Source organism: Ursus arctos, unplaced genomic scaffold (assembly GCF_023065955.2).
Source record: "Ursus arctos isolate Adak ecotype North America unplaced genomic scaffold, UrsArc2.0 scaffold_13, whole genome shotgun sequence".
Lineage (NCBI taxonomy): Eukaryota > Metazoa > Chordata > Mammalia > Carnivora > Ursidae > Ursus > Ursus arctos.
In genome coordinates, this window is record NW_026622797.1 from 23,721,189 (window position 1) to 23,736,411 (window position 15,223).

At 33.9% G+C, this 15,223-nt stretch overlaps 1 long non-coding RNA gene across 1 annotated transcript in view; it reads right to left on the reverse strand.

The window, feature by feature from the left end:
- LOC130543504 (uncharacterized) overlaps nucleotides 1-11,122 on the reverse strand; it is a 32,842-nt gene extending 21,720 nt beyond the window's left edge. Inside the window, exon 1 of the long non-coding RNA XR_008958883.1 lies at nucleotides 10,831-11,122. This is a non-coding gene — a long non-coding RNA (uncharacterized LOC130543504). The remainder of the gene's footprint in view (nucleotides 1-10,830) is intronic.
- Nucleotides 11,123-15,223: the final 4,101 nt, after the last annotated feature.

The following is a 15,223-nucleotide window of genomic DNA, read 5'->3' on the forward strand; positions in this document are numbered from 1 at the left end:
GTATTATGAATAAAGTTGCCTTGAATGTTTGTGTACAAGTCTTTTTGTAGGCCTATTTTAAAAAAAACCTATTGGGTAAGTGTTTACAAGTGGAATTGTTGAATGTATAGTATATGCATGTTTAATCTTAAAAGAAAATGACAAGATGTTTTCCAATGGTCACACCTTTTGCTGTCAACTTTCAAAAGTTTCAGTTGCTCCACATACTTGCTAAGTCTGTTAAATTTTATTTTGTTTAACGAGTGTGTGTTGTACCTCATTTAGTTTTTACTTTATACGTCCCTATTACATATGCAGATTGGCTATTCATTTATCTTTCTTCATAAGCTGTCTGTTCACTATTTTACCTGTTCCTAAAATAAATGGTTTATTTGCTTTTGTAAAATTAAGTTCTAAGTGTTCTTTATATATATTTCAATACAAGACATTTGTTAATGTATATTTTCTTATATTTAATCATAGTCTCTGACTTGCCATTTTACTTAATTATGTCCTTCAAAGAACAGAAATGTTTAATTTTAGTGAAATCCAACTTATCAATTTGTTCTTTATAGTTTGTGCTATCAAAGTCCTGTTTAAGAAAGATACCCTCAAGGAAGTTTACCTCAAGATTTGCTTCTGTTTATTTATTTTTATATTTTGATTTAATTTGGGGGAATGTTATCTTTTAAGAGTCAAGTTTCATTCTTTCACCAAATAGAAATCCGTTTTTTTTTTTTTTTCTCTCTCACCATTTGCTGAAAGGCCAGCCCTTCCCAATGACTTATTTCAGCACTTGCTTTTAAAAATCAATTGACCATTATGTGTGGGTGTATTTCTGAATTCTGTACTCTGTTGCATTGATCTATTTATCTATTCTCATGTCAGTGCTACTGTATTGACTAATACCAACTTCATAGTAAATCTTGCAATCATTAGTAGAATTTTTCTAACTTTGTACATCTTTTTTCCAAAATTGAATCACTTAAAGTCCTTGAATGCTAATCCCATTGTTTCTCACATTTCTGAGATTTATTTACTCCTGTTTATTGGTCACATTCTCCTGCTTCTTTGCATGTCTAGTTATTTTTTGATTAGACCAAAAAATACTGATGCTAACATTGTTTAGTATCTGGATTCTGTTCTATAACTTAATGAGTGTTGAAGTTAAGGCAGGCTTTGTCCCTTTGAGGCTTGTTTTTGAGTTTTGCTGTAGTGAGTCTAGAGTAGCCATTATGAGACAAGTTTAACCCTGTTAAGTTTTTTCTTCTAGGTCCTTTACTGGAAACCGTAGGTGTTCAACAATATCTCTCCACTTTGGCTGTGGTATCTCAAATATCTCTCAGCCATATTGTCTTGAGGAATGGCTCAGCTTATAGATCACTAATAGTTGTTTCTTGCTTAGCCTGGTGTAGGCTGCCTGGGCATGTGGAGGTTAGGTTTGTAGCAAAAGACACGTATACAGATTTCTAGAACTTTTTCTCTCCATAGGTTCCTGCTCTGGTCCATAAATTCCAGCTGTAACAGCATTTTAAAACTTTGATTATTGTCTTCTCAATTCAGTGAAACTACTGTGCTTGGCTTGAATTTCCTGTTCCTGTCTTAAGGCCCAGAAAGTTCCTTCAGGCAGAACGTGAGGCTTTTTCCTTCCTCTCAGGAGTTACAGTGCTTCTACGCCAGGATCTCTTCCTGCTTATTGTATAGGAATGCTTTAGTCATGAATTGATTTTCTCTTTTAAGTCATGAATAAACATTAGCTATTATTCTCTCTTTAATAATAATGATTTTCATTATTATTTTATTATTCTGAGTACCCCTCACAGTTTTGGTGTATTAAAATTGTTTAGGGATATCCAACCAGATAGAGTCATAATCATTAAACAACATGATGCAGAAGAAGAGTTTTCAAAGAATTTTCTATGGAAGCCCAATTCCACTGAGGATCTTCAGGTAGCCATGGTGGGGAGGGAGGCAACATGAGCGGCAGCAAAATTAGGCAAACTCTTCTTCTTCTTCCCTTCAATGAGATCAGGTGTATATCTATGGTTGTATGTATTAGAGTTCTCTTTCAGATTTCTTTGAACAAAGAATTTTACTACTAAAATGTGAAAGCTACTTATTTAGAATACATACTGACACAGAAAATGTACATGATATATTGTTAATTTTAAAACATCAGATTATAAAACATTATGAAACATGTTTTTGATTTAGAAAGTGGATGCTATGACTGGTTATTGAATTTGGACTCATTACAATTTTCTCCTTTTCAGGCACTGTGTAATCCACGATGAGTATATTATTATATAAATAAGATATGCTAAAATTGTTATAAAGTAATAAAGAAACATTCTTCAGAAAATATCAGGAGACCAATTTCATGTCTGTTTGGCAAGATGTAGAAAAATTACTCAGTATCACTATCAGAGATTTCTAAAAATTTGTAATCTGTTATTTTGATCAATGCTGGACAAAAGCAAACAAGATAACATTTCCTGAGTGAAAACAGCAACCCATATTGAAATTAATATATATTTTATTGTTATAAATATTACGTTCTAATCCTATGTATTTTATTTTTTAACATGCTTTGAGGTAGAATCTTCCTGAGCCTCAGGTTACTCAGTTGTAAAATGCTAAAATAACTGATTAATGGAAAAATAATGGATTTATGGAGTTAGGGAGCTTAACGATGATTTAGATAAAAGGCCTAGTTCATAACAGGCATGAAGAGAGACTAGCTTTTACTTCATACATCATCTTATACATCAAATACCTTAAGGAAAAGAAACTTCAAAAAAATACTCAAAATCCAATATGTAATTGTCTTCAAAAGTAAGGAAAATAACTTCTTCATAAGATATTTGGCTTTCAAATTACTGTTACACTGCATACATGAACTCAAGATAGCATGAATTTACAATTTGGAAAAGAGAAATTTCTGTCAATTTACAATATGTTGGTATAGCGGATCTCGGGAGTACATATTGTTGATTTTCATGAATTTTCCTTTTCTGCTTGACTTCCCTTTTCATGGAAAGCTGCCTGTGTTCCTGAAAGATTGCTGTTTGCATTTGGTGCAGATTTGTTCTTGTTAATATTTTATTAGTTGCTATTTTTAGTTTTAATAAAAGACTACTTCTAACTCTTTTCTCTCCAGGCTTTTGTAAGTGGATTGTGTGCAAATTGAGGTGGCTGGAGAATGTATTGGTTGTGCACATTTTAAAAACTCTTTGTGAAATAAAGTGTTGGGCTCAGACTTCCAAGTGGCCACCAGTCTGGAGCAAAGGGTACTGACAGGATTCTTCACACCTGTTTGGCTCACTTGCTTTGTCTCTCTCTTTCTGTCTCCCTCTCTTCCTCTTGGGTAAGCTATCCCAGCTGAGTGGTGACATTTACTCTTTAAATTATTAAAACAGAAAGCAGATTTTATCTTCAAGGTAGCTCTTTCTATGATTTTGAAATGTAGGTTAAATGGAACTTGCATTTGTAATACCTACAATTTACCTCGCGTAGACCAGATGCTAGCCACTCTGTTGACATTTTCTCATGTATTTGCATTTTACCTTTGCAACATCTTTATGACGTAAGAAGTATTTTGAGCCCTATTTTACAGATCATAAAACTGAGATGCAAGACGCATGACTTAACCATAGTTACTCAGCTGGTAAACAACAAAAGCTACATTTGATTCAATAATTTATTAGAAATGTAGATCAAATTTGAATATTGATCTAACTTTTCAAAGTATAAGATCCTTTTTTATTTTATTTTAAGATTTTATTTATTTCACACACACAGAGAGAAAGAGAGCGTGCGCTTAAGTACAAGCAGGGGGAGCTGCAGAGGGAGAGAGAAGCAAGCTCCCCACTGAGCAGGGAGCCTGACTCAGGGGGGAAGGTTGGTTCCCAGGACCCTGGCATCATGACCTAAGTGGAAGGCAGACACTTAACCAACTAAGCACCTTAAGTTTAAGATACTTTAAGTTAAAATTATCAAGTCAACAGAACAGACAACATTTGACCTCAAGTTTGAAAAGGGACATATTCCTCATTTTCCTTAGTTGTTAAACTTCTGATGATAAACATTTATGCTACTAATGATTTTCATACAACTGTTCCCCACAGAGATTCCATTTTGGAAATTAATTTCAGTAATAGGAGTAAAAAGATTCATCATTCTGAAAGGACAGGGGAAGTATTTTGAAATGGTAACTCTTCAGGGGCGCCTGGGTGGCACAGCGGTTAAGCGTCTGCCTTCGGCTCAGGGCGTGATCCCGGCGTTGTGGGATCAGGCTCCTCAGCTATGAGCCTGCTTCTTCCTCTCCCACTCCCCCTGCTTGTGTTCCCTCTCTCACTGGCTGTCTCTATCTCTGTCAAATAAATAAAATCTTTAAAAAAAAAAAAAAAGAAAAGAAAAAAAAGAAATGGTAACTCTTCAGGTTTTTCTCTTTTTCTTTTCCATTTTTAACAGAGAAGTAGAATGGTTTGCTTCTTCAACTGCTCATCCTCTTTCAGCATCTCTTATCATGGGGGAAGCCAAGCCCCAAACCCTAGTGCTGGAGGCAGCAGCGGCTGGAGCTAACTTGCTTCCTGGACTCACAAAGGTACCTGGAGTGGCTGAGCTCAGTAAGCATTAAAATGTGTTGTGTTTATTTAATTTTTTTCAGAAAGTATCACAGGCGTCATATGTAGGCAAGATAATGCAGACTGCTTAAGAGTTAACTAAATGAAATAAGAGGCAGTTTTATTTTTTTAGAGAGAACGTTAGAAGATAGTCTATTTTCTCTCTACAATTGACATCATTTATCCTTCAAACTATAATATGATTAGTTACTACCAAATTTAGTAGATGTTGTAAGCATTGCTAAAATTACCTTTCAAAAAATCCTTTGATCTCTTGAAAACAATGATCTGTTAAAAAAAAAAAAAAAGTAGGGGCGCCTGGGTAACGCAGTCATTAAAGCGTCTGCCTTCGGCTCAGGGCTTGATCCGGGCGTATTGGGATCGAGTCCCACATCGGGCTCCTCCGCTATGAGCCTGCTTCTTCCTCTCCCACTCCCCCGGCTGTGTTCCCTCTCTGGCTGGCTGTCTCTCTGTCACATAAATAAATAAAATCTTTAAAAAAAAAAAAAAAGTAATTCAAGTAATACATATCCAAAATTCATCATTGCCAAAAAAATAATAATAATAATCAGCTTATTTCAACATCCTGGCTTGCAGTGAGTAAACCTGTTTTGGGTAAAAAAGAACATAATCAACCGTAATTATTTGAAGTTTTAATAGCTTATGTAAGTCTGTTTAATTATCAATAGTAAAATTGACTCCTAAGGACAGAGCTTGTTGCTTTTGAACTAGGTAGGCAAATAAAAATTCTTATAATACATATAAGTTTGTCAGTAATATATATATGCCCCAAATGCTGATTGACTACCAGACAACAAACCTTATTTTAACCTTATTGTGTTGATTCATTTTATTTGGACTATGGTTTTTATAGTATGAAAAAGTAGAAGAGGTTATTACTATCTGTTTAATTTTCCCAAGGCCTATGGACAAGCAAGATAACTTAATCTAAAATAAAGCAGATATTAACATGAGTTATAAAGTTTGATTTCACTATTTGATCAAATTAGTTGGGAAATTGCTAAATCCTCCTTTTTTATAACAATAAGTTTATCTCTCTAAATTAGGTCCTAGAGGCATGGGTTCAGTCAGTTTAAGGGGAGAGAAATACTACTGACTGTGTTGAACAGTGTGCAAAATTGACAAATGTCCTTAAATCAGGTTGTTTACTTGAAGTAAGATGGCCTTGGATCAAAGGGGAGAGCATAGATCCTGTTTTCATAACAATGGATTGAATTGATTACTCATTTATTTTTTTCTTAAAGTTTCCATGTAATCTGTGAAAAATGTCTTTCACATCTGACTTTATATATGCCATATGCCTGTGAATTTGCATATGCCATAAATCTTACAGGCCATATTTAATTCTGAGAGACACTTCCAGTAAGTCAATAAAATCAAGAAAAATGGATAACTGAGGAAGGACGACAGGCGAATTGTAAGGTTATCTTAAAAGGCAAATGGAAGATAGCAGGGTATAAAATGGTGGTCACGAAGAGAGCATCAGCAATCAAACTCAATCAGGAGAATGAAACTTTGGTGCAATAGATTGATTTCTTGTTCCTCGGATCTGTCCTTTCACCCACTCCCCTTGCCAATGATAGACTTGCAACATAATCTAAAAACAAGAGCTTGCTTCTAAGAAGTCATTTGCTAAAGAGCTTAATTTATACCATAAGATCAGCCATGTGTTAGTAACAAAGTTTATAAATACTGTTAAGTAACATAAATTCAACTGAGTAAATTGTAAAGATCTAATTGACTTTATTAATTGATTCATGAATCTGGCAGCATCCTGTCTAGCAAGTAGAGGGGAGCTCCAAAAGGCTACATAAAAGGAAAGGTTTCTAAAGGCAGAGAGGGAGTAGAAAAAATATTAGCAAAGAACCCATTGCTTTAATCAAGATTGCCTTCCTAAGGGGAGCAGACGGTATCTCTCAATAAATTTCCTACTACTGAGAAAGAAATACCCATGTTAACTGATTAAAGGTTACATTTCTAAGGGGTTGAAACTGCAGTTAAATTACATAGTAAGTCTTGGTTTACTGACTTGGGACCTTAACCCAAGTGGCACCATTTTGGGCCTGTGGTTTTCTTTTTAACAATACCAGCTACATTTTTCTTTCTCATGTCATTTTATCAGGACCAAAACAAAACAAAACAACTAAAATAAATAGGCTATATAGTAAACTAAATTGTCTTCTCTCCATGATTAAATTTGTTCTTATCTAAAAACTGATTATATTTCAGAACTGAATGAATATCTTGCTTTTATGTTTTCATTAGATATTAACAAATTTTCCTACAATTAAAGCCTTTTACTTTATGAGTGTAGAACTACACTGAAAATACAGTTAGTACTTTTTTTCCCCCGAATTATTAAAACAGAAGCTCATTTTCTTGAAACAAAAGAACTCCAAGAGCCTGAATTTGACATGTTATGGAGAGAATTATATGAATTGTGGCCATCCTTTTCCATTGCTAATTTAAAAACATTTTGCTCGCAGGAATAACCTGATAGAAATAATAGTATTAGTTTATTTTCCCCTTAACTTTATCACATTTCTGTTCTTTTACCTGCCTACGAATTCTGGGATTGTTTCTCTATGCCTTATTTCACATATATCTCATCTGTAGCCTCAGAACTTGAGAATTTCTATTATACATAATAGTGTATTACATCTTGTTTTGGTCTGGAAAATGTGTAAAATATACTATAATACTAAACTTCATATACTGGCAACAATCATAGAATCATAGACTCATATATTATGATATAGTTTGAACACAAAACACATGAAATATATTTCATGTATTTCATATATATGTACATACACACACACATACTCATATAATTAAAGACTATGAAGTTTATTGAAAAGAGGGGAAAACAATGCAAACATAACACAAATAAGATTATAGAATATAGAGACCTACTTACTTTTTGTGCTAACATTTCCAGAGATTTGAAATCTAAGTAGATAAAGCTATAGGGTGACAAAATTGTTCCAGAATTGTTATGTGATAGATATTCTAACAACCTTTACTGGATGAATTTAGTTTACTTTGGATTGTGTAACTGTCAGGAAATGACCAAAGTAGATATTTCCTGTGTAAAACAGAAAAACTGTCATTTTAATTTGGATCTACATTGTGCTTTAAATAACATTCAAATCTGGAGAAATCTTAAATGATTTAGCATGTTATATATATAAAATATATATATATACATATTTATCCTTATAGGACTAAGAAAATGAGGAAGTACTAAATATATACATATTTATCCTCAGAGGACTAGGAAAATGAGGAAGTGCTAAAGAGTGGTTATAAAAGAAGGAATTGCTACACTTATTATTTCTAGAGATTTACTTGCTAGTTTTATGAACATTATTGAATTTTCTGCACTTACTTTAGTAATCTTAAAATATATACAAGCATATCACAGATTTTGTGTATGATCAATTTATGACCATGTTCTGCTACTTTATTGCAATTCTAGAGTTTGCATTTTCATTGGCCCCAAGTAAAGGACAAATTACCTCATGGCAAGCTGTATAAATATAGCTTTTATGATCATTTACATAAGGAAGAGTAGTGGGGAAATTAAGTCATCAAATGGCACACAATCTTTGAACTCTGCAGAACTCAACAGAACTTGTCCCGTAGCAGTCAATATCATCATCATTTCACGAGCAGATGTGTTATTAGATTTAATTTTTCTACAAGTAATTATGATACTAAATATGTAATAAAGGACTTCACACTTCAAATTATTTTATTGTATTTTATGACCCTGATTGAATTAACTGAATCATTGAAATAATTCCGATAATTAAAATTATTAGTTTTTTTAAAGACAAATAAAGAAATGGCAATGATACAATTATAACTCAAATAAGGGAGCAGCATGCTCAAAATAAAAATGAGAAAAGTGAAAAAGCACCATTTTATACTTTTAAATTCATTGCTAATTTTGTTTTTTTAAATATCTTAAAATATATGCCATATTAAGTTTATGTTGTTAATTTGAATTTTATCGGTTTAGTGGGAAGTTTTAGGATTTTATTTGAAAGTGTGGTTTTATAGTGTTTCAGAGCTATAAGTAAAATAAGTTTTGTTTATATATATTTAAGTAATATTATAAAAGTTAATAACACTTGGAATTAAAGAGCATTTAGTTTTGTATTTTTTTTTTCTATCTGAAAAAGCCCATTGATTGATAAAGTTGAAAATCCCAGAAAAGAGATTTGTAATGATTTTTGTCTTTCAATGTAGACAAACATTTGATATTTTTTAGTTACCTGTTGTCTGTCTTTTTCTTTTCATAATTAGTAACATCAAAAGTTTCCATAAATATTTTTAACATGTGTATGCTCATTGCAGGGATAAAGGGAAAAGCAGAAAAAACAATAGTTTCTACTCTCTGCAAAAGGTTTAAGGGACCTCAGTAGATAGGATAGGTGGTATCAGTGGAAGTGAAACGGCAAGTCAAATGACTTAATGCTATTGATTGGGAACATCTTCAAGGTCATGTCCCACCAATTCAATATCTGTTGCTAGACATAATTTTACTTCTTTAATTGATACAGACAGATGAGCTATTAATGCAACTTTCTCTCGGATTGTGCTATATAGTTATTATTGGACAGTATATCTAATAACAATAATAATCTACTGGAGTATATGTCAGGGGAAAGAGAGAGAGAGGGACAGAGACATTTTTTAAAAATCAAGAAATATTGACATTTTGGGGGGAGAAAGATTTAAAGAAATTTAATCCCAGACTAAATTGGAGTGTCATGGCCTCACTGATACTATCCACTTAAAATAAGCAAAGTAGTTTATGTACACCTATAACGTCTAAGACTTTCTGTTGAGATAACACACATCATACTGATGGTATATGTGCCTGTAGGACTGTCTTATTTATCTTTTCAACCTCTGTGTTTCATTTTGTGCCTGATATGTGTAGGTTCTGTAATGAATTTTATGGTATTAATGACAAAGTGTTTGAGCATGAGGAGTTTAAAATTAGCACAAGAAGAAGTACATATATGGGAAGGCCATGAATAGCTAAGTGGCCAACAAGACATACAAAAAAATTTTTTTTAAGAAATACAGACTCTACTGGTGAGCAAGCTAAAAGTCCTTTCTATCTGGTAGACTTGAGGGCTTGATACAATTTTGATAGATAAATATGGAGTGAGGGAATTCCATGTAGAAGGAACATGGACAGAATCCGAAGTAAATATAAACTATATTGTGTACTACCAAACTGACCAGTTGGACTGGAGAATAGAAAACCTGATGAGAGGAAATTTAGAGTGGGCCATATTTGGATGGCCTCAAGTAGAAGAGGAAGGACAGGGTCTTTACTTGAGAACAAAATACTGTTGTTGAAGGATTTTCTGCAGGAGTAAAATAAGTTGGATTTACTTTTTAGACAAAATACTGTGAGGGATTGTAAAGGAGATTGGATGGGAAGAGAGAGAGTATAGAAAAATGGGAAACTGTACATACATTGAAAATAATCATGAGTACATAAATCGGTGCAATGTCAATGAAAATGCCAAGGATGGGATGAATGAAGCCTTTATAGAGACATACCAAGTAATTTAGCAACTGGTCCCACGTGGTAAATGAAAAATAGTCACTGCAGATGTCTCTGTTGGTTTTAAGGATGAAGAATTGAGAAAATGATGTAAACATCAATTTTTAAAAAGGTGAGGGGGAGCCAAACAGAAGGACAGATGAAGAATTTCTTGTTTGAACATATCAAGTGTGAAATGTTTATTAGTAAAACCATGTGCAGATGTCTAGCAAGAAATTTGAAATGAAGGTCTAAAGATCAGGCACATATTTAGGATTAGATGTCTATATCAAGGAATCAGTTACTTGGGCATGATTCTTAAAGATGGGGTAATGCCTGACCTCCCCAAGGGAAAGACTAGGCCTATAGAATATGGTTTAATCTAGTGTACTGACTACTCCTTGCTGCATTTTGTATTTACTCACTGTGAAGAGATCCCCATTCCCATTCCATACCATACCTACTTCTACAGTTTTATTTGCCAGCAAACACACACAGACACACACACGCACGCGCGTGAGAATGCATGCACAACCTTGCCACCTAATCCCTGTAAGTACAGTATGTAGCGTGTTATGTGCCTGAACTTACATAGTTAGATAGGGTCAGAATGTCAATTTAAATTTAACTCACAGATGAGATGATGGACGCCACTCCATCTGTCTCAGGCAGTATTTGGCTTCACCAGAGAGAATCTGACAGCTGTTGTTTAAAGGAAGTCTCACTTCCACTCGCTTCCTTATTATGACATTCCAATTTCCTTCCTGAGACTTTCTTCCAAGTTCTTGATCCCAGCCTTAGAAATTTGCATCTGAAGTTCCCCGGGTAGCTATAGTATTGAAGCAGCTGCATGATTACCCCAGCAATCATTCTTCCACCTTTCAATTCTTATAGCACCTGCATTTTTGCTCCTCGGGCAGCACTCCTCCCTTACTGCTTTGCAAAAGAGCTGTCCTTGGACTAGTTTTATCTCTGCCGCTAAAATTGTAAACAGTGAGAGGGCAATAGCCTTCCTCATGCTCAACATACAGAAGGGACTTAAAATAGTACATACTTGACAGATGAATAAATTACTAAATAAAAGAACAACACTATCTGTGAAGATTTTTTTAATTGTTTGACACTTAAAGTAAACACAATGCCTTAGATATGCTCTGAGCTCCATCAGGGGTATGGGAAAGTCAAACGAGATTCACACATCCAAGAAACCTGAATAGACAAGAAATTACAAAAGCTTGCCTCTCTCTATGGCAGCCTATTGAAAGGTATACGATTTTCTTTTAAAGCTTAAAATAGATATTAGGAACACTTTTTTAAATTTATGAAATAGTGGGTAGATTCAGAGTAATATTTCAAACTTTGCGTGGTAAAGTACAAAGAACACTGATGGAATGAACACTTGTGTACGTGGTAATGAGGTCAATGGTAAAGATAAAAATGAGAGCCTCATCACTGTAGTTCTGTGTATCTTACCCAGCTCATCCTCTACTTATCAGTAACCCAAACTGTATGTTCATCATTTCCTTTTTTTTCTGCATACTTTAACCACAAAATTTGTATTTCTAAGCAAAATGCTACTTCTTTTGAATTCTCTTTTGCGTAGAAGGGAATTGTGCAGTGCGTGTTCTGCCACAGTTGGCTTTATTCCTTAGTCATTATGTTCCGAATATTCATGTATGTAACTGCATGCATGTATGTCTAGTTTTCTATCCTATGACTTTATCCTAATATATTTTCATTCTCCTGTTTGCCATTATATGTGTTACTGAGGATGTTCTTCTGCTAGGGTCCTGGTGCACATGTACAGGAGTGGAATTCTTGGTTGTAGAGTATGAACATGGTCAAATGTCCCATATGATAAATTTTTTCTCGAAGTGGCCCACTGATCTCCATTTCCAACAGCAGTACCTAAATGTACCCAGGGTTCCAAATCCTCACCAGCACTCGATATTGCCAGACTTTTCGTGTTTGCCAGTCTACTACACATAAAATAGTAAATCACATTATGAATTTGCGTGTTCCTGATTGTAAATTAGATTGGAAATCTTCTCACATGCTTATTGGTTATTTGGGTTTCCTATTATGTGAAGTGCGTATTTATACATTTTCTCATTTTTATCATATTGTGTCTCTTTTACCTGATTAATAGGTGCTATTCATTCATTCTGGATACTTGTACTGATCACTTCTATGTGTTGTGTGCATTTTCTCCTAGCTTGGGGCTTCTCTTTTCACACTACAAGTGGTTGATACTTAATGTAGTTGAAATTGCCAGTGATATTGGGTCTTAATCAATTATATTCTATTTAATTTCATAAAGTTATGATCCTAAATTATCATAAAATATTGTTATTTTTATCTTTTGGTCATTAATATGTATATGATGTCAGCTAGGGGACCAATTTTATATTATCTCCATACAGATAACCAATTGTGCTAGTGCGATCTGTTGAAAAGTATATTCTTTTCTACCGATCTTTAGTAAAATACTATTAGAAATCAAGTGTTCACATATGTGTAGGTCTGTTCTTTTGTTTGACTTTTCTATCTGTATCAATACTGCATTGTGCTTTTAATTACAGCTTTATAAAATTCTTGATAACTGGTAGGAAAAATTCTACCCCACCTCTTTGATATTAATTTAGACTCATCCCCTTAAGTTTCACACACAAAAAGAACACAGAACATGAACAAAATAAAAGTAATTCTGTGGGGACTTCAAATGAAATTGATTTGGATGTATAAATAACCTAAAGTAGAAATGAGAGCTATACTTTTTATCCTGTCATATATTATTTTCACAATTTTGTTTTCCACCTGATCCAGATAAGTGTGTATGAATGCGGTTGATTTTTTGCACTTTGACACTGTATTCCACGGCTTTGAAAATTTTGCTAAAATACCCTAATTCCTTACAATAATTTATCAGTGATTTCTTTTGTTTTTTTTTCTACATAGAAATTCAAATGTTAACATAATGACTTTATTCTATTTTATTTTTGTTTGCTTTTTTTGACATTAGTATCTTGACACTAACATACTGGTTCTCAGCATCTAGTATAATGCTGAATAGATGATGAGATCTAACCTCTTTGTTTAGTTCTTGCATGCTTTCAGTGCTTTTGCATTACAAATGATATGTGCTGCATGCATTTTCGTAAATAACTTTGCAACGTTAAGGAATTGCCTTCCATTCTTAGGTTGATAACTGATTTTATTATGATTGAATAATGACTTTGACAAAGTTTTTTCTGCATTTATTAGGATAATCATTAAATGATAATATATTAATTTATTTTTAAATTGTTAAACCGGACTTGTAATTCTTAAGCATAATGTATTATCTTTTATACAAGGCTTGCATTTGGCTTACTGATATTTTGTTAAGAATTTTTCAATCCAGGGGCGCCTGGGTGGCTCAGTGGGCTAAGTGTCTGCCTTTGGCTCAGGACATTGATCCCAGGGTCCTGGGATCAGGCCCCACAATGGCCTTGCTGCTCAGTAGGGAGCCTGCTTCTCCCTCTCCCTCTGCTGCTCTCCCTGCTTGTGCTCCCTCTAGCTCTCTCTCCAACTCTCTGTCAAATAAATAAATAAAAAATCTTTTAAAAAAAGAATTTTTCAATCTATATTCATGGTAATATTGTGATAGCAAAAGGGTTTATTCTACACTCTAATATTTTGAGAGGATGGCCCAGTCTTTATTTCCCACAAATATCTTATTATCTTTAGCCTATAATTTTAATGTTTCTTATTTGATCTCTACAGCTTGTAGTTTTACTATATCTCCTAAGGTTTGTTATGGAACACAATATCTCTAACTATTATACCAAGCAGCTTACAGATGAGCAGTATCTAATGCTTCGTTTTATCAGAGAACACACCATATGTTGTCGTTGAGGGGGAAACTGTTAGTTGCCCTTCACTGAAAACAAAACAGACATGGATCATTGGTGTTCTTCCACATGTAAGAGTGACTGTGTGTTTCAGACTCCTAGATGAGGCCATGGCAGAAGGGGCTTCTTTTGGTGCAATGGTTAACACTGCTATTTCACTGTTAAATGAAAAACTCATAATAAATTCTAAACGGAGACTATGCCGGACAAACTGGAACATAGGATTGTCCTTCTTTGATCCAGCTTATGATGTGCTAAGCACTTTTCATTTCATTTCTCTTTCTTACATTTCTTTAATTCTCATAACAGCCCTGGGAGGTAGGTGCTATTACACACACTGTTTTGCAGATGGGGGAGTGGAAGCATGGAGAGGTTAGGTACCTAACCCAAGGTCTTAGAGATTATGAGTGACAGGGTTGAATAAAGACCAGGCAGTAAGATTTGGACTTCATTCTCTCAATTCCTATATTCTTCTATATTTTCTTCCTTCTGCTTGGTTTGGGCATATTTGATCTCTTTTCCCTAGTTTCTTAAAATGGAAACTTACATTATTATTTTGAGAACTTTTTTTTCTAATATAAACATGTAAGGCTCTACATTTTTTCCAACTCAAATAATAAGTTACTTTTGAAAGAAAACAAATCTTATAAAAAGCAAGTAGAGACTAATTTTCCTAAGGCGTTATTGAAAGGTACAAACATGAATCAATACATGGTATTCTTATACATCTGTTATGTAACAGTCAAAAACAAGTGGGCAAAAAAAATTAAAGCAATTCAAAATAAATATATTTAATGCAGCAAATGAGGATTTTTTTTCTGAAGTGAAATAGTGCTCACAGTAAGCATACAGAGCTAAATAAGCTGAGTTAACAGCGATGTGCTTTTGTTGAGCTCTGTATGCCCATATTACATAGCCCGTATGCCATGTGATGACTCAACCCTCCACACACATTTCTCTATGTGAGAGTCCCTTTGTTCAGCTACACATGGTATAATTAGGCTTCATCTGGCAGGAACATCATTTATGTTTTAAGTCCAATTTAACCTTCTTAATTAAAGGTGTACCACAAAACCAAACATAAGAGTCATTGAGATTCAATATATGAATGTGTAATTGTAAAGCTCAGTTAT